We start from the raw sequence: 27873 nt of genomic DNA on the forward strand, positions 1-27873 counted from the left end.
CAATTATGATGCCAAATTCAAGCAATTCGACCATCAACCCACAATGTCTTATATAAATCTAATTTATTTACAAAATTAGTTGAAATAAAGTCTCCAGAGTCTCCTGTAATGGTCTGTTAACTTAACTAAAGTGAGTTCCTAAGACAATTAATAACACGAGCGTTAAATACACAGCGTTGTGAAGGATCTAACCAGCCGTTCATGTGTGCAGCTTCAGTTCATTTTCACCCCAAATATCAGAATGAAGAAGAAGTCTGTTGCGTTAACTGTGGCATAGTTGTTGGTGCCATAAACACTTGTTTGAATATTTCAGAAATCTTAAAGAATTTCACAAACCGCATTCTGTAGAGTTTATACAGAATAGTGTGGAATGCAAACAAACAAACAAATCATCCTGCATGCACAGGATAAGATCTCGTATGCAAAGTGAAACAGAGATCAGAGGAGAATGACAATACTGCGCTGAGCTAACAGGAAGAATATAGTAACTTCACCTGATAACTCTTTGCAACCGTGCCCTCAGCGTGCACGGTACATCAAATGCTAGCGTGGATGAGCTGAAGATGTCATCAGGTTCCATTCCCCTCATCCAAGAACAGGAATCTGAGGACATCATAGACACAGACTCACCCAAACGGGCAGTTAAAGACCAGGTTATTTATTTATTTATTTATTTATTTATTTATTTAACTGCACAGTTTTGATCAAATTAAATACCAATGGGGCCAATTGTCCAGTTGTGATCCCATTCCTCTAGACCAGCGGTCTCCAATCTTATCCGCAAAGGGCCGGTGTGGGTGCAGGTTTTCATTCCAAACAATTACAAGCCACAGCTGATTCCACCTGTTTAATCAGATGTTCTTGGCTTTTAGTAGACTCTGGTGTGGCTTCTGCTTGGTTGGAATGAAAACCTGCACCCACACCGGCCCTTTGCGGATTGCGGACCCCTGCTCTAGACTGTTAATTTGAGGGATAATAATAATAATAATAATAATAATAATAATAATAATAATAATAATGTCACTGTCAAGCTTTTTGAGATGCTCCAGAATCCAGTGTAAAAAATTAATTGCACAAAAAATATTTGTTCTTTAGTATCTGCCATAGGGACTGAAAAAGAGAAATCACCAAATTCACATGCACAACCTTAAAATAACCCAAATACATATGATAGATAGATAGATAGATAGATAGATAGATAGATAGATAGATAGATAGATAGATAGATAGTGAGATAGTGAGATAGTGAGATAGTGAGATTGATAACAAAGAGCACAGCCAGTGCTTGTCTTAATTGGTTTCAGACTGACTTTGCGGGTGAGGGTGGAGAGTGCTCTTCAGTCTGATCTTGTTAGCACAGTCAGTTAGCATTACTTACTCTTTACTTGAATGCTTAGCTGCAGTGCAGGGAGAACATTTCCCAGGGCAGTGTTATTACCTTCTTGATCTCTTCATAGTTCTTAAAAGAAACAACTGGTGCGGTTATTATTGTTTGCATCATGTCTAAATAATAATAATAATAATAATAATAATAATGCTTAGAGACTGGCCACCGTGAGATTTGATCTGTATGGTGAGGCTATAATAAGCTCAAATATACAGAAACACAGCTGTGATGTACCTTTTGCGAATGAGTCTGCTGTCTTAGATTGTTAGGTTGTCGGTGTTTATTTCGTTATGTGGAAGAGGTAATGCTGTTAGCCAGTGCTTGCATTAAGACCTTTTCCCCCCAATATCTGAGATGTTCTTAGATACTTAACACTGTACATTAACTTGTTTATGGCTGCTAGAATGCCAGCGATAGCCGTATTGCTGTTAGTAGGCTAAGAACACTTATTACTTTGAGGTATGGGGAGTTTAGTTGGTGTGGATGATGTTTCACCCTGTGCTCTTATTTATGGCTTTTGTCAAACTTCTTTATATCGAAAAAAAAAAATACATGGAACTGAAAAACAAGTCTTTAAGAATGCTCGACTGTCTTTTGCTGAAAGTACCACAAAAAGAGCGAGAAGTCCCATCACTAGAGTACAGCTCAGCCACATCCATTCAACCTACTTCCCCTTATTTCTGCTTCAATAACTAATCATGAGGTCACTCTACCGTGACACTTTCTACCAAAGCAGGAGTAACGGTTGGATGCACATGGAAGAGATGAATAAGAACTGGAACAGTTGAGTGGTAAGAGAAAAACAACAGCCCTTTTACCAAACCTGCCAAATTCTCAGAATTACTTTGCATTAATATAAAAATGTTGTATAAAAATGTTTACACATGCTTTCTTGGTACAATGTATAAGTGAGCCATGTGCTAGCCTGGGAACTCTCAGTTTATTATAATTTATAAAGCGATAGTTCTTCATATAATTGGGTTACATAAGTATGTGTGTGTAAATTATGTTCTAAAAGCTTTATTTAAGTGACTGTTTGAGCATTCTAGCAGTCGAATATAGATCTGGCTTTGCTTGCCACATGTACCCAAAAACATGGCAGATCATGATAAAGAATTTCTACAATGACTTTTACAATCTTTTAAACATCACCATTAACATACAGTAAATGCCCAGAGCAGCTCAACACATCTTCACATCAAGTTAACCAAGATCCTGATAGTAACCTGTGAAATATTAGTGGGAGTTTAAACACACTGTTGTACAAGCCAATGCAGAGTAGGCTATAAAAGAAAGCGAGTGTGTAGCTTAGACCCCTATAATGTGACTATGCACTGTTTTACTGAAAAGTGCAGTGGTTATAGATGAAGTGGTCAGGATCATATTGTGGTATACATTATTGATGATGTATACTGACCACTGGAATTAAGTGCACATATCAAAATCCACCATCGTTTCCAACAATGACATCAGTAAGACGCTCACCCACACGGCCCCAAACAAACTGCCTGCTGTCTGCTCCATATAGCAGAAATCAGGGTTTAAATCTGGGAGAATGTTTTGCCAACTCGCATCCTTTTAAAATGCCAAACTGCATTTAGATCAATGCACCTAATAAGGATGTCAAATGACCTTTCGTAAGGTTGTATAGATGTTATTTGGGTTCACCAGCTGTCTGTGTGAGATGATGCTACAGGTAAATTGGCTTATATCGGAGGCCTAGGCTGCAATTTTCCAGCTGGTTATCAAAACATTTGAGGTGGCTATTTAATTCATTGACATTCGTATGTGGCATCTGGGGCATTCAGAAAATACCTCACATTTTCAGAGAAGACTTATTTATTTTTTTAAATAATAAACACCTTTCTACATGAATCATGCTGATCATCCTGGTCAATCAGTGCTCTGAAATCCCGCAGTGATCCGTGCCAGGAAATGTGTTTTTTTTTTAACAAAATTGCAAAATGGGACAAAATCCAAAGGTGTTACATTTATATTTCTGTTCAGTGTATATAATGTGGCTTGGACCTAGATTTCTGTTTTGAATTATTGTCCCAGTCCAGCCCTGCTGATGGTTACCTATAAATAACCAAAAATAGCTCAAAAATCTGACAGTTTGCACTGTTGCCCGTGTTCACAGCTGCAGTATTTTACTATTTTGTTCATGTTGAATCTTTTTTTTTTTTTATGGCAGATTTTGTCTTTATTACAGAAGTGCACAGCTTCAAAGCGATTCAATCAGTCATGAAATTTAAATCTCATAGCTTTAGAAGACTTCTGTACATGATCTACTATATCTGTAGATAAAATTGTATGTATACAGTACATGCAGTACATGCTCATTATTTTACTGTCTTGAAGCTGCTCAGGGGTTTCATCTGCCAGGTTTCCATGCCTTATTTTGAAGGATACAACCATATCCTTTTCATCTGTCACATTCGAATGCAGCCAACTTCACTCTTCTATCTTGCACATCCTCTCTATGGATCCAGGCTGTAGTAAAAGGATATACAGTGGCTGTTGAGGAAACACCTGCTACTCTCTTGCTTTAATTAAATATGGCTAATGAGCAGCAGGATTTGTTATGGCTAGTGGGTGGCATTGGAGCTAATTATTCTGGCTGCTGCTCACAAGTTCACGAGCTGAGGTCTTAATGTGCGAGCGGTTTTTAAATACATGAGCCTGGTTTATAAATCAAACACGACGTACACTGTATGTACAGTTACGTTACAGATGAGTTACAGATGAATTCTCAAATCAAAAATGTTGATTCATTTCGGATATAAATATTCGGATATTTCGGATATAAATATTTCCGACTTTATAAACGAACGTAGCTAATATAACTATAGCTAATATGTTAGTCTTCCAAAACAGCTCATTTACAGAAACGCGTCTAACACATACTCCACTTAATCTAAGCGTAATAATAAATGTACTAAAACATGTTATATAACAACAAAAAGTAGACATTTCTTTAACATCTTTTGGAGGAGTGTCAGCTCTTTGTAACAGTTACAGTAAGTTTCCTAACACAAAATTACATCCTGTCTTCCTCAGTCATCATATCACTCGTCTTACAGTCGTTCCCTCACAAGCTTCTCTTCTTTTTTGCTCTCTCTTGATGTTAACGAGTCATATCATGTCATATGAGCTTTTCACAGAAACCAGAAAGTACAAACTCCTCTGAAGACTTGCAGATGTTCCAGTGCATTAGCTACTGTATAACTATGAATTGTGTTGTTCAATTAAAAGTTAATTATAATAGTTGGCAAATCACTAACGGTTTAAGAGGAATGCGTAATTTGTAATGTATAATTCTGACTTTATTTATTTTTTAAATCTATATATTGCTGTTTTAGCACTATCTGCATTTGCAGTTAAAGAAATCTTAAAAGATGCTGCAACCCCTAAACTTCCTGTTTCCTTTTACAGCAAACATATTATACCGTTTGATTAGCAACACGCTATCAGGTGTACATTTCAGTTACATCGAACTTCACTTAAATGTGGAAACGGAATTATTTCAATATTTAATATGTATTTTTATGGGTACTCCTTTTTGCTACCTTTTTCTTCTGTGGTTTCTGGTCTACAACTCTGATTCTATTCATGAGGAAAATATATAAGAGTAACGCAACTGCACCAATTAAGAAGTCGTCGTCTCCGCCGGCACAAACAGCACCTCCCATTCTCTTTGGTGCATCTAATTGCATTAGGCTATCTGAAGCACTCATTCTCGGTAATTACACATCAGTAGCTGTGTCGTTTGCCCTTCCCCCATCACCGTGACAACTCCAAACACTGTTGCCTTGGTAATGGCACAGCACTATTCAGAGTCAGACTACCCAGAGCTGCACCAGCCAGACTTTCTTCTTCTTTTCATTAGTGAGAAAAACACATTGTCTGTGTGCAGAGTTTAGCGAGGTGGCTGGTCCGTGCACCACACTCCTTATTGATCTCTAGTCACTAAATAACAACCTCCACTGTACAAGCCAGCCTCACCTGCAGTGCTCACATGCCATGTTAACTCCCTCCACAACAATGGCATATTGACGTGATTTGATTTAATATCGGGGAAAGGCTCACGCTTAAGAATTTAGCGTCTCATTCTCCGTGTCAGTTCCCTTTTGGCAGAACAGGTGTAGAACCATTACTGAATCCACTATGACAGCAAATACATGCAGGTCTTACTGCTGAAAAGCAGATGCCCTTGGGGAACGATATGGATACAGGGACAGAGTGCTAAACGACTATTGCTTTCTGTGACATCACCCTATTCTCCAGAGAGTGAGAAAGAAAAAATACAACAATAAAAAGGTGTAAGGATATTTTTTTTTCCACAGTGCTGATTACTATACACTGGTACTGTGAGAACCACTGGCATGCAGCCGTGAATCCTGATGTATGTTGCTTCGTTTTAAATTGTTTCTCAGACTCTGGGTTTATTTATAACTCTTGAGCTGTCTCCCTATAGACCGACTCAGCAATGCATGTCCACTTTGTTCTTGTGTCAAAATATCAGCACTAACTTCAAGCGTCCGTCAGAAGCGTTTTAGAGTCAGTCAGCCAAGAATAGAGACCTATACTTATTTCTTTTGTCTACGAAATGTACTGCATTTTGAATCAAAATTATGTGAGGAAAAAAGAATAAAAATAAAGAAAAAACATATTCTATCCACTTCTGACAAGGCCAAAAATGTTTATTAGTTACTGCATGTTCAGCTGATCTATTATCGTAGGTAAAATTATGGGTACTAAATTGTGTGCACAATTGAAAATAATTTGCACCATTTGAAGAAATGCATTGAAATCCATCGGTCATATGGCTATAGAGGACATAATGGCTATTGAGGACATATCCTATTCCCACTGAAGGCACTGCTGTACATAAGCGTATGTGTTTGTTCTTTTATGCATATCTTACCATCTAATGTGTTGTTGCTTGCTTATAGAGAATGAAAACATTTTCTAATGAACACTCCTGACAGTGACTAAACCTGTTATTTTACTCAGAAATGCCACCGACTGTCTGAGATCCCATCAAATGTCACTGCATTGAATTGTCTCGGCTTTAGCATTAGGGTGGAGTATGCTTGACATTCCCTGCTGCTAGACAACTTGTTCCTGGGCCACAGAACATGGAAACTGTAGAAATAAACCCACGTTTTCTTCTGAAAAGGAAGCTACATTTTGAAGAACTGCAGTTTCCAAGACAACGTTGCGAACATCAAGACATCATGGATTATGAGATACTGTACTCGGAAAGGTTCTAAATTTAGTCTTCATTAAAGAGCATCTTCATATAAATCCACACTCTTTCCTGCTCTCATGATTTAATTTCATTTAAGATCTTTTGAACTGTAGATAATGACATTGTCTCCTAGACTTGGCGGTAGTAATATATGGGTTCTGTGATGTGATCTAAAAGCAGTGCTTAATTTTTTTCCCCTTTCTATTTTTGATCTGTACAGCTTCATCTAAACTCAGATATCCTCTTGTCTAACCTCTTGCACTCAATTCATTACAGTGAGTGAACACGAGGTATCTGGAACTGGGAGTATTTTTCTGCTTGAAGCAGAGCACATAGTGGATCCATACAGATGCTGGCAAAAAAAATGGCTATTGAATTTTTAATCACCTCGAAACTGCTTGAAATCTGCATGTCGGATGACAGACTATTGACTTTAAAATGACCTTTATATAATATTGGCCAAATATTTACATTATAAACCAGTAGTCCATCTAAGCTATTTTCATTTTCCTGGATAAAATGTTTAATCAACATCTCTCAATTAAGAGCACATACGTAAAACTGTACCCTATTACTATACCACGTAGTATATGGTTTATTAATATATTACTAATATAATTGTCTCCAATATCTCCCCAACCCTAAATTCTAACATAAATGTTCATTGTGGCTGCAAGCGTCCACCTCTCACCTCTCCAAACACCTTATCACAAGACAAAAACATTTGTTCTTTCAGGCTTCCTCACCTATCATGCCTCATGAGTCTTATGAGTCCTGCTTGATTGGTCTAGATTGAGGGGCTGCAGTTCAATAGCCTTTGCTCAAAGTAAAAGCAAGACTCAGTGTCTGTGTTATTGATCCTTAACAATAAACACAGAGCTCTCCAAAGTGGCTGATGAAACAGGTTCAGCACAAATAATATAACTTACCATGGACAAGCCCATGTTTGAGGGAGTCCCAGGTACCTTGTCGAATATAAAACTCTGTGGTTTTATATTTTGCCAATAATCGGACACTCTGACATGTCTAACATAAGTAGACACAAATATTATATTTCCATAAAACAAGGCCTATCTACCTGCAAAGATGTTGGGTAAAAAGAACGTTTAACAAATCCCTAAAGTCTCCCTAAAGATGTCTAAAACCTAACTGAGTGTAATATATATATAGACACCACAGCAAGCTGATTAAAAGTCACTTCAATTTGTAATCAGATGCTGACCGTCAAAATGTCTGCAATGAACCTGTTCCATCACGTCATCATCATCCAAACAGAGAAAAGCCCTTACACAATTTGTCCCGCCAATTTAAATACACTAATTTGATAGAAATTAGACGATATACTAAATTAATCAGCAATTTGTTCCGCATCAGTGTTAGAACAGATGCTTTCAAAGCTCATGTATAAGTACAGCGATTGATTTCTTTTACCTCAAGTGCTGAGAGAGTTTGAGCTGAATCATGCTGATAATCAGTTTCTTTTAGAATTGGCCAGTTTTCATTTGCTGTTTTTCTATCAGATCAGAATAAAGAAGTACACAAGCCTCTTTGGGTATTCAAATTTTTGAATGTGATTTTCTTCCTTTTTAATTTTTTACATTTACATTTACAGCATTTGACAGACGCCCTTATCCAGAGCGACGTACATAAGTGCTTAAATCTCTAACATTGAATACATTAATGCTGGTTCACTAAGTTACATACTTAAGATACCATGAGTTTAAAACATTTGTTCAAAGTTACAATGAAAAAGTGTCAAAGTTTTTGTTTTGTTTTGTTTTGTTTTTAATGCAAAAGATTGGAAATGAAGCTGCTAGTTGAAGTGTTTCCTGAATAAGTAGGCCTTCAACCACCGCATGAAAATAGCCAGCGACTCGGCTGTCCGGACCTCTAGGGGAAGTTCATCACACCACCTTGGTGACAGAACAGAGAAGAGTCTTGTAGTATACTTTTTAGGGATAACTTTTTAGGGGTAACAAGATTTTAAAAATGAACTTCAGGTCCGGTTGAAATCAATGCATAAGTAAAGGTTCTACAGGAAATCTGAATATGTTAGAACAAGTGAAGGAATCTTTGTGCCCTGTTCATCTACACGTCTACAATTCATGCTTGATGTCTTCCAAAGAAAATCCTTTTGAAATGAAAAAGATTTCCTTCCCTGACACTTTCCTACAGCAAATCTTTCACACCCAGTCGAGTTCACCGGAGCTGAAGACGTATTCGTCACACAAATATCCGAACTGCAAGTAACACCCACATCACATCCTGTCTTATAGAAAGCCATGTGAACATGCAGGCCGTGCAACACCATCCCGTATCACTCCCAATGGCTGTCCCTGCACAACAAAGCTTCTAATGCCGGACTGTATTGCTGTCTAGTGATACGGTATCACTATCTAATTCTCCCATAGATATCAAAAGGAAAAACATCCTTACATGACCTTGAGAGAGGTTTAAAAAAATAGACTGTAAACTTTACATTAATAACTTTATCAATAACTTAATTATCTTTTTTTATTCATAAATAAAATCCACATATACTGCGTATGATATCGACTATAGTACATCTGGGCAAACAGTGAGTCTGATCCATATATTGTTTCTGCCTATAGAGAATTTTTGTTTCTAGAGAGACTTTTTGACACTACTTTTTAATCATTTACATACTGTATATACGACATTTGACAGACATAAACGTGTCACAGATGTACTGTTCTATAAACATCCTTTTTCTCTTAAAGGGGCAGCAACACTGTTATTCTGCTCTTTGTGCACAACTAGATGGAAGCTTCTGAAGCTTTGTGCAATTTAAATTTGAGCTTGACATTGTGTCACCCTCAGTTTCTGTAGCCCCTTCAAATATATTGTCATGTTTATCCAGAATCTACGCCTCCCATCATCACCGCTCCTGATTCACGTTCACGTTAACGAGTGCTAGTATTTAAGTCACGGCTTGTACAGCACTCGGTTTCTCGGCTTCTCCTTCTCGCTCTAAGATGTTGTTCTTTTTTTGTCTTTTTGTCTTTGTGTTTCATGTTTGCTGACTACAAATAAACACAATCTACAAATCCAAATCCAAAAGTTTGAGTTACACTATATTTCTATTTTTTCTATTTTTACTAGTGCGGTTTTTGAAAGAAATCTATTAAGGAGTTTATTTTCCTTCATTTCATATCAAAATTCTCAAAATTCCTCTCACACAGAGATGAGCCCTTGTCATTCCTCTAGCTTTAAACGATTTTTTTCCCAAACAGAATCTTTTTTGTTTTGAAATCTTTAAGCATTCGGTTATCTGTATTTTTTACTAAAGATCAAAAAACAACAACAAAAATTAAAACTTCTTTTTATGAAAATCTTTTCAAAGGTCTCGTCTAAAACACATATTTTCTATTGAATAGAACTGTTGATTTTCTGTCACCTATGCTGTCATGTTGAGGACATTTAAAAGATGGATTGATGCTGAAAGAGAAGAAAGAACACAATGTGCCAAGTCCATTTGACACATTTTCATTGTTCTGGCCATCTGTGTATCAGAATCCTCCACTTTTTTTATTACAGAACAAAATGTTCTCCATCTTCTTTCATTCTTTCATTCTTTCTTTTTATCTCATATCTCATCTTATCTCATCTCTCTCTCTCTCTCTCTCTCTCTCTCTCTCTCACACACACACACACACACACACACACACACACACACACACACACACACACACACACACACACACACACACGCCTCTATTTTCTTTCAAAAGCTCTCTGTTCAGCAAACAGTCACAAATCCTGTGGCATAGATATAACAAGGAAGCTCTTGATTTTCTGAGCAAACACATTCGATGCATCATATAACATCCTAAGGTCATCAAAGCTGTTTACCTCAATCTTACAAAGTCCTGAGGACAATGCCTTCACTATATTTATTTTAAATTGGATCATATAGCTAGTTCTCTGAAAGGTCAAACTAAGGCGTCTCATTTGCATCACTGTCAGGGTCACATGCCAGGCCAGGAACAATAGCCGCTGTGTGATGTGTGGCCTGGGTGGAAGGTGTTAGCGCACATCAGTCCTTACAATCTCATTCAAAGCTCCGATGGGAAGGATATCTGCAGTGTATTCACAATGCCAGCCTGTCCTGAGGACACAACAAGGAACTGACGTCTCGGTTCCTGAACAGAACGCTCCAGAAACTCGTCACACAAGCTCAATGGACACTACAGATCCCCATGCTGCAGAGCTTAAATATTAAATAGAGACTCAGCCTATTATAAAATATGACATTCTCATCTCATCAATTTAAAGCAGAGTCACAAAAGATATTAATCACACAAGTTAATTGTACATCATGGAATTCTATGTCCACAGTCCGCAGACAACTGAGCTCTTAATTAGAAGCGAGGTTAAAGAAAACTGTCTGTAACAGAAGAGATGTGCAGGTTTGTGACACGGTTTGTCCTTCATCATCAACACCACTCCTGCCTCTAATGCCCTGCTCAATTTAAAATCAAGGCTGGAAACTACTCGATCTGATTCAACATCACTCCTAATAACCTGCAGCACATCCCTGTAATTGAAAATGTCCTCAGTTTGTCTCTGAGTTTCAAAAGAAACAATTCATTCATATTGCTGATGCAGTAATCAAGGTATCCTAATCTCACTTTCCCCACCTGTAATAAATATATGACCATCATCTCTGTGAACATGGCTCCAGTTCCATAATGTAGGAGTCATTTTAGTCCTTGATAGACTATGGTAGTGAGTCATGCTCGCCAGTGGGAATGGGCTGTTGCTGGGTAAACAAGGGAGAATGTGTGGTTGTCATAGCAGTGCTTTGTGAATTGGACATTGACAGATAAAGCAAGTAGGAGAAAGTGTTACATGAGCTGGAAACATGCATGTAAAAGACAAAAATAACATGTAAGAACCGATCAGTAAATGATACATAAAGGATGGGGCCGAGTGCTTGTGTGCACAGTATGTGTGAGAGTATGTCCGTGTAAAAGACAGTTCATATCTGCACTTTTTCAGCTAATGTATCAGGTTCAGATGAGAAACTGAAAAGAAAATGAATACATAAACGGTCATTATTAATTAAGATGTGCTGTATGCACTATCTTTGTTCTTGCCTGTGTGTGTGTGTGTGTGTGTGTGTGTGTGTGTGTGTGTGTGTGTGTGTGTGTGTGTGTGTGTGTGTGTGTGTGTGTGTGTGTGTGTTCATAATGATTGTTAGTCTTTTTAACATAGAACCAATATGGAATATACAGTAGTTTGCATTCATTCAGCTCTGCATTCATTATAATTCAAAGTGAAAAGAAAAAAAGTGAAAATATGCATTAACCAATTCATAACACCACTGCCATGGCAATATATTCCGCTCTGCCAGATGCAATGTGATGATTTTATCTTAAAATAAAATAGTTTCGAAGGAAACGGGTCACTGATATTGAAACTGGTCCATGACCAGGACTATGACCTTATGATCTTGTTCTGGTACGTACAGTAATGTGCCATGGGTGCACGTGCCGTCTCTGTGTGTAAAGTACAGTAGTGTTGGTTTACAATATGCATCCTCGGTTCTACAGTCATGTCAACACTAATAAAACCTTTGATTTGGTTAGGAGAGATACAGTAGCTTTAGTAATATTCTAACTGCTGTAACTGTCATTTGAGGTAAGCTTATTGAATGGAGAACTTGAGCTGTATTTGAGGGCAACACTATTATGGAATATGTGATTACACCTGCAGCAGAAAGGCACATCTCATCAGAGTGTTTGCAGGTATTCATCACTCCTCTACATCACCTCAACTAGTTAGCATTCACCTGAAGTCTGGTTGATACACAGAGCTAAAATGATGCTGTAAGCTATTGGGAGAAGTGAACATAATCCCCTTCTCTGCACACTTAAGCATAAGGTACTTCTCTGTACTGCAACTGAAAATATGTTTCAGTAAAAAAAAAAGTATAAACTAGCCCAAAGAGAAAAAGACAGCACAAGTGCACTGGAAAAATGATGTGCATGAAATTACAGACTTTACATAGTAGCCTGTTTTTTTTTTAAATTGGATCTAACGGGTTATACGAAGCCTTTTACTGAATTGTATACCAACCGTTATGAAGCGACAGGATTGTGGTTCAATAAGTTCAATCCACTTGTGAAAGCATCTTCAATTCCATCAAGAAATGGACCCTCTGAAGGACTTGCAATTTTAAAAGCCTCCATAAATAAAAGTCAGGAAATTGGCACCTTCTTTTTTAGAAACCAGTCTTGAGTTATTTTAGCTGCATATTGGGGGTCGTTATCTTATTCTCCTCAGATACAATTTCTTGGCAGAGGAGAGTAAATTCTCATCTAATATGTCCTTGTACATTGCTCTATTCATGTTTCCTTTCCTTTGACACCCCAGTAGTGTTTGCAGAGAAGCAGCTCCATATCATGATGCTCCCACCTTCGTGCTTCACTGTGGGTGTGATATTCTTGGAATCATATGTGCAACCCTTCTTTCTCCAAACACAACAAGCTGAATTAATGCCAAAAAGGTTTATTTTGGTTTTGTCTTGTGTTCCAAGAGAGTTCGGATTTGTCTTGTGCTTGTGTACACACACTTCTGTGCTTGTTTTTCAGCAGTAGGGAGGTGTGTGAGGTGTGGAAACAGAGATAGTTGTACTGTGTTTGTTGCTTTATGAACCATCTGGACTAGCAGGGATGTTTAAGATAAAAGCGATGTTAAACCTGGGTAACAGCCAGACTCTCTCTATTTTGTCGAAGCATGAAGAAATGGACAATGTTAAGGCTCTGGCAAGGCAACTTCATGCAGCAGATGAAAGACACAACGTGCAACATCGGAAGATGCCCAGCAGTGCCATCAGCAAAGAACTGGCAGAAACCAGTGGGCTCCAGGTACACCCATCTACTGTCTAAAGAAGTCTGGCTGGAAGTGGTCTTCAAAAATAGCCATACATTTAATGAGGAAACAAGTCTAAGTAACTCAACTATACACAAAAACATAGGAACTGGGGTGCAGAAAAGGATCAAGGTTTGCTGAAGGGCTGGATGGTGGTCCAGTAATGTGTCTGCTGGCAACAGTGACGCATGGTGGAGGTTTATTCCAAATTTGGGGCTGCATTTCTGCAAATGGAGTTGGAGGTGGTCAGGTTAAATGGTGTCCTCGATGCTGCGATACCATCTGGGAGGCATCTGATTGGCCCCAAATTTATTCTGCAGCAGGATAATGACCGCAATCATACAGCCAATATCATTAAGAACTATGTTCAGTTTAGAAAAAGGAGTCCTGGAAGTGATGGTTTGGCTCCCACAATGTCCTGATCTCAATGTCTTTTTTTCACACTTATCCGTGTTTATGTTTATGAATGCACATCCTTAAGAGGCTAAACCATTAACCCTTCTTTTGCAAATGAACATACCACAAATGATCATACTACAAATGATTTTATTTTACATTTATATTTAAATATATTTACGGAAACGAAGTGAACACTGAAAACGATCTTGTTATTTTTGCAGTGATGTAATGCTACAGTACGTCCGGGCGCTATCATAAAAGAAGCTGACATAAATCCAGATTTTGGACATTCTAATTGGTCTGTGTGGAATCACTTCAGCCCTGTGACCTCAATCACAAGGACAAGCTGCAGTGACATTAACCAGCACACATGCACACAGAACACTGGATCTGTGATTGTGAGTTGCATGGCAATGTGGTTATTAAACCAAAGCTGCTTATTGCTGCCAGCTGCTTGAAAGCTAATAACTACAGCATCCAAACGATTATAAATAATTTCATTATTGAAATAAGGCTTTGTATTGAAGTAGAGGCTGGGGACTTTGCCTTCTGAATAATTCAGATCACACCAAGCATATGAGGTGTGTCTGGTGCTCGTATTGATTTGTCTAACACTACTGTTTTCCTATAAGATGGATGATATTCATATTTATTTTGCAAGCCGGATATATGATTAACTTACATCAGGTTTTACCTGTTTATTGAAATTTGGATTACAACTAAAATGTCCAAGAGAAGCAGTTTTCTTCCCTCTGCTTCTTAATGCTTGACTTGACATGGATATATTCAAACAATGCTGACAGGACACCAACAGGGATCCCTCTGATCAGTGAGTGATTTTATGTCAACAGCCATTAAATCTGCCGACAAAAAGTTGAAATTTGCCCCAAATGTTTCTCATTATAAAGCATTTTAATATTGTAGTACTAAGAGGTGAAGAAGAGAAATTTACACACCCTAAAAGTTCAGTTTGTTGATCAAAAAAAAAAATCAAGATTTTATTTATTTATTTACTTATTTTTGAATGCTACTTGTATTTTATTAGAAATAATGACTTTTAGTTGGAAAGTTATTTCTAATTGTTTCAGTTTCAGAGTATTTTAATGCCTTTGCTCTGTACAAAATAAACTGTATAAGGAAAAATGTTTAGAATTGTTAGTGCTATGTCTAATATAGTATACATAATTACATAGGTAGGTTTTGCTGGCTCTTTATTCTTTGTTTTCTGAACAACACCCAGAACATAAGCACTATTCTCTCTGCTGCCCCCATATTGTGTTTGATGTTACTGCAGGTTGTTCAGTACATAACTTGATATTCTATGTACAATGTTAGTTCAGTCAAACTGCACCTTTCGGATTCTAAAAAACACATTGAATTCCCATATAGAGCTGGATTCCATTAATAAAAGGGGTAGAAGTGCTGCTACAGGATATTTATCATCCTAATCATATAAAATCATATAAAAATGGCAAAAAGTATATCAATTCTCATTATTGTCCTGTACAGGTTTCTTATCAGACTCCTTTAGGATTTTTATATGGGTTGCAACAAGATGAAATAAACGTATCACTACTTCTCTTTCTTTTAAAAATTCTCCCACAGGACAATCTCCAAGATCCAAATCAATCTGGCTTCAGAGTGACACATTCCTTAGAGACTGCCCTTTTGGCTGTCACTGAGAATCTACATGTCGCTAAATGTCCAAGCTGACATCTGTCCTCATCCTCCTCAACCTTTAAGCAGGATTAGACACGGTCAACCACAAAACCCTCTTGTCCACACTCAGGAATCTAGGGTTTCTTGGATCAGCATGGTAATTTGCTTCCTACCTGGAAGGTCACTCATATCAGGTAATATGAAGGGGAGTGACATCTGCTCTACACAGATTCTCTACTGGTGTCCCACAGGGCTCGGCACTTGGTCCTCTCCTTTTCCCACTGTATTTACTCACTCTCTTGGTGAAGTTATTTTCTCACATGGGTTCTCTTACCACTATGCTGATGCTATGCTGATGACAGGCAAATTATCTGCTACCACCCTCCTTTAGATACCACAGCTTCTGCTTGGTTCTCAGTATGTCTGGTGGACATCCTGGATGATGGCTCATCAGCTGAAACTCAATCCCAGCAAAACTGAACTGCTGGTCATTGCAGGTGATTCATCACCAGGTCAATATCTTGCAATTTGACTACATAACAATCTGATCTTCCCTTTTGCCATGGGGTAACCATGGACAATCAGCTCTCCTTTTCCTCAAATGTTGCTAATATGACATGCTCATAACAGTTTTTTCACTACAACCACTATCCACCATTTTTATCCACACAGTCTGCTAAATGCTGTAAATGTAAATGTACTTATGATCTATTAATTACACTTTTGCAATGTCTTGTCTGATAGCTGCATCACAGAAGGCTTGACTGTCAGATGAGAGGACATCTGTTATGACCTCAGTACCTAAACCGCTACTTTAATAATGACAATTACACATTTGGACCCAAGGCTAAAGGGTTATATGTAGTAAATGTAATTGAAAAAAAAAAGATCTTATAAATTGAGAAATTTAAATACTAAAAAAATAGCTGGAAGGGCATGATGTTTCCTCTTCTGCAGGCCTTTATACTGGAGTAAGGCTGAAAATGATTCATTCACTCACTCATTTTCTACCGCTTTATCCGAAATTCTCGGGTCACGGGGAGCCTGTGCCTATCTCAGGCGTCATCGGGCATCGAGCTAGGATACACCCTGGACAGAGTGCCAACCCATTGCAGGGCACACACACACTCTCATTCACTCACACACTCACACACTACGGACAATTTTCCAGAGATGCCAATCAACCTACCATGCATGTCTTTGGACCGGGGAGGAAACCGGAGTCCCCGGAGGAAACCCCCGAGGCACGGGGAGAACATGCAAACTCCACACACACAAGGCGGAGGTGGGAATCGAACCCCCAACCCTGGAGGTGTGAGGCAAACGTGCTAAACACTAAGCCACCGTGCCGCCCGGCTGAAAATGATATGGTTTTTTTTTTCGTTAATAGTCATGAGCATATATTTAGAGCAATTGAATAACTAATAAAACACTACCAGGATTGATATTTCTGGTAATGTTAATAATGAGTTAAAAACTACTATAGATTGTGAAACTTGGGGAATCTGTAATTATATATATATATATAGGTTGACTGGTATATCATAGAATCATAACATAGAACATCATAACATAGAAGCCAGCTTTGAACATAGAATAAATCTAAATAATCTAAATCTAAATTAAACACCCCTTTCACTTTCTCTGTGATTGATAAATGTATGCTCCATAAGATTGTAATAATCTGTAATAATACGTATTATATAGTAGTATGTAATAGTAAGTGTATGTAAGTATTTATAATAAAAAAAATTCAAAATCTGATTATTTATTACTTTTTTAATTACTTATTTTTTCACAGAGATACTGTGTGCAAAGCAGTATTGGAAAAAAAACTGGCAACTACACACTGACATACTGTAGGTCACAAGCTAATTTTTAATTGAAGGTTCATTAGCATAAGGCTAGCAGGTTGGTCAGGGGAACTTGAATGAATCTCTGATGTAATGTAACTCTAAGCAACAAGCAGGCGTGCAGTACAATGAGCAGATGCTTAGTTGCTCAGCACAAACCTGGCACACGAGGTGCTACTGGAGTCCTAGTCTCCATGGTGATAACCTTGACCTGATTCATTGGCCCTTGCAGAAAAACCTCTGAAATATGAATTATAGATTAGTGAAAGAAATATATTCAGCAAGCTATAAAAGACAGTGGAGCCCGTTATTATTCATCAGGGTTCAAATCTACAGTCCTACAGTGATTTACTATAGCTGTTTGTGTAGACTAGGAGGAATTATCAAAAAAAAATTAACCTGATTTTAGGCTAAATCTTCTGCAGCTGCAGTGAGTGAATGCAGAGGTGAGAACCGTGAATGTGATCCTCACCTTCAAATATTAATGATCAGAGTCTAGCCATTTTGTGTTCCCATCCCTACTTTACCTTCCTCACTAGCCCCTTTGGTCACTTTATTAAAGGAAATGGGCTTTCAAATGATATGTCACAGAAACCCATTAACATGTCATGAAAGGGAAAGTCTTATTTATATACCACATCTCACAGGCTGTCAAAATCATTTGGACCCTAATTAGTAGTGGGAATTTACTTTATATTGCTCTGAACCGTATTTAAATAAGATCTTTAGATAGCCCTGTTTAACAAGCTGGTTCTGAGTACATTTAATTGTAAATAAAAAATAAAGTACCATTTACAAGAAATGTGGTATTCATGAAAATGCAGTTAGTCTGGAAAAAAGGGAAGCATTAGAGGGAATTGCTAATCAGGTCCTGTTGAGCCTGCTGCTTAAGCACAATCTCTTTCAACTCTGACAGCTCAGTCTGCATGCTACGAATATCCTCACGGAAGCGTGGAAACCCATGTGTCACAGAGCTCCTTGCCTGTCAATCCTCCACCAAGCGAATGTCTTGAAGAGGCAGAGACATCATTACATACTAAGTGCTAGTTCTCTTTGTAGTGTGGAATCACATACAGTATGTTTCCCCAGAACTGAACATTTCTGTCTTCTGCCTCAGCCTCAAGATAGTTATAAATAAAAACAGCGCTTTCAGCACTGGAAATATTTCATATAGAAATACACATCTTCCACCATGTTCCTAGAAATAATGTGTGACTTGTCTTTTGCAATGTAAAGTCTATCTATATAAATTTTCTGGTGCAACACTAAATCCTCAGCAGTCCAATGTGATCGGTATTCATCAACATATGCACCTGAGAACAAAGAATATCAGCATTATACTCGAAATGTTGCAGGTATTTTTATTTTGGTCCGGACTATGAATACTGTATGTTCACACACAGCTTTACTAAATGATTGACGAATCACAAAACGAGGCTCATAAGCACCTTAAGAGGCTTTCTCGGTTCTTCATGCCAGTCCTCGGGCTCAGGTGAAAGCGTTATCATCAAACAACTGCTGCACTTGTTCCGTAGCCTACATATTGCCTCCTTCATACATATGTAAAAAGCTATCTCTGAGATCATAAAAGATGACAAATAAAATCTAAATAAATGGGACAGGAAAGAACTGTGGCTGCACTAAACTTTATAGCAAACATCCTTATCATGAATATTGTCCATTTTATAGGTGCACACTAGAACAACCGTACTGAAGGTACAGACTTGATCATTTCCATCTTGCACATTCAATCTTAAGCAGTTCATATTTCAACATAGAAAAAGAAATAAAACTCTTCTCCACTTTATAATATTTTTCGGCTTTTATACTTGCTTGTGTTGGTACCTCCACCTAGTGGTAGAGATAAACACTACATATCATTTCATGCAACATACTGGGAGTTTTTTCCATCACACTTCCTTTTTTCCTTAACTTCAGAAAGTTATTCTTACTTCTTAAAGTTATACTTTTCTCTGTCTGATGCAATTATTTCAATGACATAAAATTGGATAGCAATGGATAGGATAGTAATAGACATTGTCCTATAGATCTACCAGCTCCAGTTGGACTCTGTGATACTAAAGAGGAGATCTGAACTCCATCTGATCCTTACACCAATACAACATTTGTTTTGACTGTATATTTGTAATCACACCCTCTAGTGACACCCATATGAGGATGGGTTCCCCTTTGAGTCTGGTTCCTCTCAAGGTTTCTTCCTTTACCAATTGGGGGCAGTGGTGGCTCAGCTGGTTAAGGCTCTTGTTGATCGGAGGATTGGGGTTCAATGCCCAGCACAGCCAAGCTGCCACTGCTGGGCTCTTGAGCAAGGCCCTCAACCCTCCCTGCTCCAGGGGCGATGTATCATAGCTGCCCCTGCACTCTGACCCCAACCTCCTCAGTTGGGGTATGTGAAGAAAAGAATTCCACTGTGCTGTAATGTATATGTGGTGATAATAAAGGCTTCTATGCCCCCCCCACCCCCAATGTAAGGGAGTTTTTCCTTGCCATTGCTGCTTGAGTCTCCTCAGACTTGCTCACTGGGGATAAATACATACACATTGTGAACTATATATATATATATATATATATATATATATATATATATATATATATATATATATATATATATATATATATATATATATAATAGTAATCTTTAAGTTTCTGGGTTGTTGATTTGGAAGGTCAGGATTTAAGCCCCAGAACTTTCCCCAAGCTGCCACTGTTGGGCCCCTGAGCAAACTGAGATCAATGAAATTCTTTCTATGTATATCCCAGATTTGGAAGTTGGGTTAGCACTCTCTGCTCCAAGGATACTGCATCATGCTACCCCTGTACTCTGACCACAACGTCCAAATCTGGGATATGCATAGAAAGAATTTCATTGTTCTGTAATGTATGTGTGGCAAAAAAACAAAGGCTTCTTCTTTTTCTAATGACACCATCCATTTTAATTGCCTCCTGTACAACAGAGAAACACATTTGTGCAGCTAGGACCACTTAGTGAGGACAGGGGTACACTAGATCAGGGAAGCGAGGAGAGGAGACTGAAAAAGAGAAGGAGTGATGACCCAATTCAACAATTCCTCATGGAGGAAGCAGAGAGAAGAGGCCAGAGAAGAGAGGAGAAGATGGTGAAATTACTGGTAAATATTGTTAAAAAATGTAGTTTACTAAAAATTGTAGTTCTGTTGGTCAAGAAATCCCAAAGGATTCTAGTAAAAAACTTTTAAGGGAATCTAACTAGAATATTTTGCAGTCTTAAGCAACCATCCATTGATTAATGGTCATTAATTGTAAATAATTTATGGAACAAAAAAACAGATGGACAATGGACATTGTCCTATATCAGGTATACAGAAACATAAACATTCAGAATAAAAATGACAAAGTTTAAAATTAAATCTATTTTTAATCACCAGTGAGCAAGCCAGAGGTCAACGTTGGCAAAGAAAAACTGACTGAGAAGATATGAGGAAGAAACCTTGAGAGAAACCAGACTTAAAAGGGAACTTGTCCACATCTGGGTGACAATGGAATGCCTGATTGAATAATTTCCTTTCTACAGCTGTGAAAGTGTAACCAGGAACTTTTTTTGCATCAGCGCTAATTCTTTCCTGAAGAAGCCATCGAATGTTCAGTGAGTGAGTGTCTAGTGCAAGAGACGAGTCAGTTCAAACAGTTCAAAGCCAACGCACTGTTCTTTAAGTGATACTATCCACAGCAGTCCCATTTATCTCCAGGTAGCCCATGTGTCCACGACATCTAAACATTCCAGGTTACCAAAACACTCTATACCCAAAGGAACCCTACATATCTGCACCTTACGTCAGAAAAGTCGGGGGTAAGTCGTGGCCTAATGGTTAGAGAGTCTGACTCGTAATCCTAGGCTTGTGGGTTCGAGTCTCGGGCCGGCCACGACTGAGGTGCCCTTGAGCAAGGCCCCCAACACCCAACTGCTCCCCAGGCGCCGCAGCATAAATGGCTGCCCACAGCTCCGAGTGTGTGTTCACTGTGTGTGTGTGTGTGTGCACTTTGGATGGGTCAAATTAGCCAGAGAACTAATTCTGAGTATGGGTCACCGTACTTAGCCATATGTCACGTCACTCACTTTTAAAAACTATTCACAGAAACCTAAACACTGTAACTTTTAACCTTCTTAAACACTGAACATTAATTAAACACTTTTTTTTAAAGCCTTTATTATTTAAGGTACAGTACCAACAAATACACCTTTTGATGGAAATAGGTTTGGCAGTGTGTGCTTTATCAGTGTCATGGATGCCTTTTACTATTACCTGCCTGAACACCAGGGGGCGTTCTGGCAGGCTTTGTTTATATCCTGTGTATTTTTTATTTATTTTTTTTGGTTTATTCATGTTTTTTTTTTTGTTGCCCTGAACGATCCTTAACCTGTTCCTGCCTCTGCATAACTGCTCCATATGTCTCCCCAATTACCTCCCCTATTCATCCCTGTGGCCTTGTGTCTGGTCTGTTTCATGCTGTGTTCTTGTAGTGCCTCTTGTTTCTAGGTTATGTTCTCTGTCTTTGGTTCTCTTGTAAACTGTAAATCTGTCCAGCTGACACTTATTGCTACTCACTGTGCCTTATGTTAATTTGTTGATTGATCGGAAGGTTGATAATTGTAAAAAAATATGCAAGACTCCCATCTGGCACCCATCAATGCTGCCAACATTATCTTGAAAAAATTGTAAAAGCTGTGAGTTCAGCAAAACCGTTGCCAATGATGGGAAGGTCCTCTGGCTGTGGAAAGGCATTTACTCAAGGTTCTTTTTTTTTTTTAGTTTGTGCTGTAATGTGAAATTAGCTTAGTTACTCATCCCACAGTGCAACAAGACACACTAGAAATAAATCATTGGAGAAAATACATAAAAATATGATGGACAAAATTATAAAATAATAGAATAGAATCAAATTGTAGTAGTCTAGGGAGAATAAAATGAGTATAAGTCAAGTGTAGGGAAAAGTATACAATTTATTCAGGACTATACAGTGAGCAAAACATTTTGAGTGCAAACTGAGGAATCTCCAGATGCTCTTAAATCCTTATTCAGTAGGCAGGTTGCCTGAGGGTAGAAACTTCTCCTGAGTCTCTCAGGATTCTGTAGCGCTTCTCTGATAGGGGCAACGAGAAGAGTGCAAGATGAAAAGAAACTTTTGACATCATACACTTATATGATATGCATGAGTATGACAAAATGGAAAATTACGCCCACTTGTATTCTAAAAACAGCTCTCTATTCAATCCCGTGCAAAATCCAGTGAACTGTAGCTGGTGAGATGTGAACTATATTAATCACAAAGTCTGTATGATGGTGCACTTGTTAGCCAGTACACACAGACACCTGGTTATGATGTCTGCATACTTGGTCAGATGAATATTAGACTAAGCTGAACAGCGATTCTCTTGAGAGCCTCAAATCTGCCTTCACTCTTACAGCTGCCATCAAATATTTTTATACCAGAGCAGGGAGCATCATGTAACAGTTTATGAATCTGATCTACTCTAATAACACTCTTTCTGTAGATGTATACTAAAATATTTCCAGTATGGAGATGGTTAAGAAAATTTTGGCTGATATAAATATCTTCAGTAACATTGCTTTAGACCCTCAAAGGGTCAATAAACATCTGTTAAGGACCCCCCTGATCTATACAGTGCTTCTGTTCTGCATCTAATAACTCTGCATTATGTGTAATCTTATGACGAGCCATGAAAACGATTGTAAAGTCATCGTAAATCAACGTTGACTAAACTGTAACATAATAGTGCTTAGAAACATTCCTATCAAAGCGCCAGCAGAATTGCAGAATTTAACGCCAGGGTCTCCACAAGCCTTGCACTTCTCCTCAGAAAGCATCATCAATTACACACTGATGTGTAACATGAGAAGGCCACAACAGATTAGCATAACCTGTTGGGATGCTAAACTGGGCCTGGTCTACTGATGTATACAGAAGAAAAAACACAAAATGTCTTTAAAACACTTGCAAGGAGTAAAAACATTTTCCTTGGAACGTACAGGCATTCAATGTCATAATAATTAACTTGCCCACCCAAGCCTTTCATGAGTCAGTGGTTTAATAAGGAAAATCCAGTCTATCTGAACTAATAGCACTAGTGGCAGCGACGCTACAGTTACAGTCTGAGATCAGTACTGTGTAGTTTTGTAGTTTCTGAGGTCACACCCCTGTTGTCTGATGTGTTTTTTTCAGCTGAACTTATTGGGTAAGTGACACACTGAAATTACACAAGCGTACACCTAAAGCACGGTGTCGGTCCAGCACCACAACCCCCAACAACCCCATGTCCAGACTGTCACCAGTTTGCCATCTGCCAGTTTACCAAACTGCTGTGTATCAGGAAACCAGCCAGAGAAACACAACGACATATTTAATGTCAATGTTTACCAAATGTGAATTGTGAAAACAATATAATTATTGGGTTTACTTTTTCTTTGTTATTTGAATTCAGTGTAAAGTGATGGTAAAAGCGTTAGGGACTTTTGTCAATTATAATACAAAATACAAAGCTGGAGATGATCCCTGTGACTCCTCAGTAACTTTACTCTCTGTTCTGAACACCTCAGTTTCTCAATTCTTCCCACGAATGATCTTCAATCGATATCTAGGCAATATTTATGTTTTATAGATTTTTTTATGTACTTGGCAATATTTGTTCCATGATTTCTTTATTATTTTTTTTGAACATATTTCTGTATATTGATACACTTCTTACTTAGGCAAGTTGCTTTGAATAAGAGTATAGAGTGAATTTCTAATTATAATGCTGAGGTTTAAGGGTTTGGTAACTCTGACCCCAACATTTGGGAAAAGAACAGAAAAGAAAAGAAAAGAACAGAAAAGAAAAGAAAAGAAAAGAAAAGAAAGAAAAGACCGGTCTTCTCTCCGAGGTTGAGCTAATGCTCTGTTTTAACCTTCACTCGGATGAGAGCTGTTTTCAGTGCCGAGTTCCTTGATGTTTATCTGGATGATCTCCTTTATCTCACAAACTTGTTATAGTTTCTGCTCCTCCTACAAGCTCTCCTCCTTTTCTTTCTTTAGGTATCTATTTCTGCCTCGGTTTCTTTTTTGGGAAGTATCAGCAGAAAGACGCTCAAACGTTTCTATTTGGTCTAAATGTAGGTGGAAAGTGAGGTGTGTGTATATATACATGACTCAGTAAGCAGAGCTGAGATCTATCTATGTACAGTACTACACACACCAACTGCATATTTACAATTAAAGCATTAGTTAAATGTTGCTTCTAAGAACGTTATAACAGTTTGTGTGGTTTAATTATTGCATCGTGTGTTACATACTGTACTCTATAGGAATGTATATAGAGAGAGTAATAATAAAGTAATAATGTTTTCATGTCATATTATTCCAAACCAATTTAAGGTGAACATCTCCTAACACAAAAGTATATAGGAATAGAACAGAAAAAATGTTAAATTATTCTAGGCTTTGTGGTTAGCATGTTTGTGTCACATGTCCAGGGTTAGGGCTTTGATTCACACCTGGTGTGTGTGGGTGTGGAGGGAGTTTGCATGTTCACCCACTGCTTCAGGGTTTTCTTCTATGTACTCTGGTTTCCTCCCTCAGTCCAAAAACGTGTGTCGTAGGTTGATTCTAAATTGTCCATGGAGTGTGTGTGTGTGTGTGTGTGTGTGTGTGTGTGTGTGTGTGTGTGTATGTGTGTGATTATACTTCTCTTCAAGGATGTCCCTTGTCCTTGTGCCCTGAGTCTCCTAAGATAGACTCCGGGTTCCCTGTCACCTTGGGTATGATGAGTGCTATAGAAAATAATTGGATGGATGGATGGATGGATGGATGGATGGATGTATGGACCATGCTAGTAAAAATCAATAGAATTAATTTAAACTTATTTTTAATTGATCAAGCTTAGTTTCAAAGCAAATAGCATGCACACGGAATCAATTCTCCTGCATATTCTTAAGTGTTTTAAAGACAATACAATGCTATAACATTTGCTTTCACAGCATTTAGTTATGGTGAGACATTTTTCAGAAACCTCAGCTGGTGATACAGAGTTGAACAGCTTTTGTACTGGCTTGTTGTTCTGTAATGACTCTCTCTCTCTCTCTCTCTCTCTCTCTCTCTCTCTCTCTCTCTCTCTCTCTCTCTCATCTAGCTGGTTCTTCAGGTTCTCTCTCATACATTACTGCTCAGACATGTATGGGTGTGGCTTATATACCGAAGGCTCACATTCTTGATCATCAAGTGCCAGAGACAAACAAGAAGTCCTTTGTGTTACCCCTAAAACCCCGCAGTCTGAGAAAAACACGTCAGGTAGCGGAATTTATTCAGCCTTCTCCAACAGCCAGTTAAAACGATGTGCCTCATGAATATCTTGAATATGTATATAATGAGTTTCACTAATAATGTACTGTATGCCCTTTGGTAGCATCACAGAATCTCAGCTGGTTATTATAATATTAATAGTTACCTGATATATTATAAGCTGAGGTTTATTGTCTGTGTGGAGATTTACATCATGTTCCTTATACATCTGCAATGAGTTTCCAGTGGTTTTCTCCCATTTTCCAAAACCCTGCTAGTATTGCGCATCCTACCCAGAGCCTTGTGTAGGACCCGGTTCCATCTCAGATTCTGACCAGAATAAAGCAGTTTCTGAGCTGAAAAAATGAGTCAAATGTCATATAACAGTATAATTTAAATGGCATATAATGTATAAATTGTATAAAATTTTAATATGGAATTTTTTTTGTAGAAATAATATTTTGTATAATAATTTTATAATAGAAAATATTGATTAGACATTTTAATTGTATTTAAAAAAAAGTCAATGAATGTTTCTTTATATTATTAAACTACAGAAATGTTAAATATTCTCTTTAAGACAAGCAAAACAGAACCTCTACCATCAGGAGTCACATATTTTTTGTTTTGTTTAGTTTGTAAGATTAACAACCCCACTACCACCCCCACCACCCCACCACCACCAAAAAACATGATTCTAAAAATTGGATTCTTTGCTTAAAGCTTAAAAACAATAATAATAACAATACTTTCTTATGAAATTATTCAATCATTCTCAACCGATGACCCCTTGAGTAGGTTGTGGTGATCAAAATGAATTACATTTCAGTTTGATTTAATTAGCCAAAGTTGAAACTAATATTATAAAATATTACATCAGTTTGTGTAATAACTTGTATAATCGCGTATAGTGTATATGAAAATTTTAAAATATATTGTGGTGTAAAAAAAAAGATTTTTAACCACCTTTAATGTGACAGAACAGGCAATATTTTCCCAATATATTTAAAATAAAAAATAAAAAAATAAAGAAAGCTCGGCTAAAAAATTAACTCGGCTCCAAACTATAAGCGTAGACTCTCTTTTCATTATGGGTCATGTGACCATGCCTACATTCAAGTAATGATCATCATACAGGTCATTATAAAAGTTATTCTTATTAGTTTGTAAAGCTGTAGGATTTGTAGGATCTGTCTGCTGAAGCCAAAGAGTTTACAAAGCATGGATCGCACGATAACGATCAGCAGAGGGGAACGAAAGACTTTCCAAAACATTAAATGTATCATGGAAGACAAATAGAGAAAATTTGACACCAGGGTGACTTCACCAAGTCATCATCAGGATGATCGTTAAAAAAAATAATAAAAAAAAATAAAAAAAAAGGTTGTAAACCTGATGAGGGATGTAGTGATTACTGTCTGCCTGCAGGGCTTAAGTACGACTACAGGAATGTCAACTTTGGACTATTTTGTTTCAAATATGTCACACAGTAGTAGTATTTTGTCACACCGGCAACCACACATTAAATAGTACGCTTTAAACTTATTTAATAAATTTATGTCACTAATAGCATTTATTTATTCATTTATTTCCACCCTGTTTCCTTTCAGCTGAACATTTTTTTTAGAGAAACAAAACAAACAAAAAAAACGCTGCTGAGAAACATATACAGTAAAGCGCTAGTAACGCAGATATGAATAGGGCTTCTTCGAGTCTCAGACAAACATATCGAATGCCTTTCCACTGAGATAGCCACTTGAAACAAACAAACCAGTCATTCATAAATATCCCTGCAATGTCTTTACGCTGAAATGACCGAAGACAAAACCGAAAGTAGCTCGAAGACGAGGGCTACCGAGAAATCTTTGCTTGTCAAGCTGTACGTTTCCCATTATCTAAAATATGCAAAGAATCTGTTGTGACTTTTTTCCCTGGGGGTAATTTGCAGGTGTATGACTTGCATTGAGATTATCACATGCATTTAAAAAAGAGGTTTCTTAATAGAACCTTGGAAAGAGTCGGAGCTTTTATATTAAAGCGGTTCTATAATTCAAAGACTATGTAAGGTGAAATCAAGGCTGTTATTTTTTGGA

This window comes from Tachysurus fulvidraco, chromosome 19 (genome assembly GCF_022655615.1).
Source record: "Tachysurus fulvidraco isolate hzauxx_2018 chromosome 19, HZAU_PFXX_2.0, whole genome shotgun sequence".
Lineage (NCBI taxonomy): Eukaryota > Metazoa > Chordata > Actinopteri > Siluriformes > Bagridae > Tachysurus > Tachysurus fulvidraco.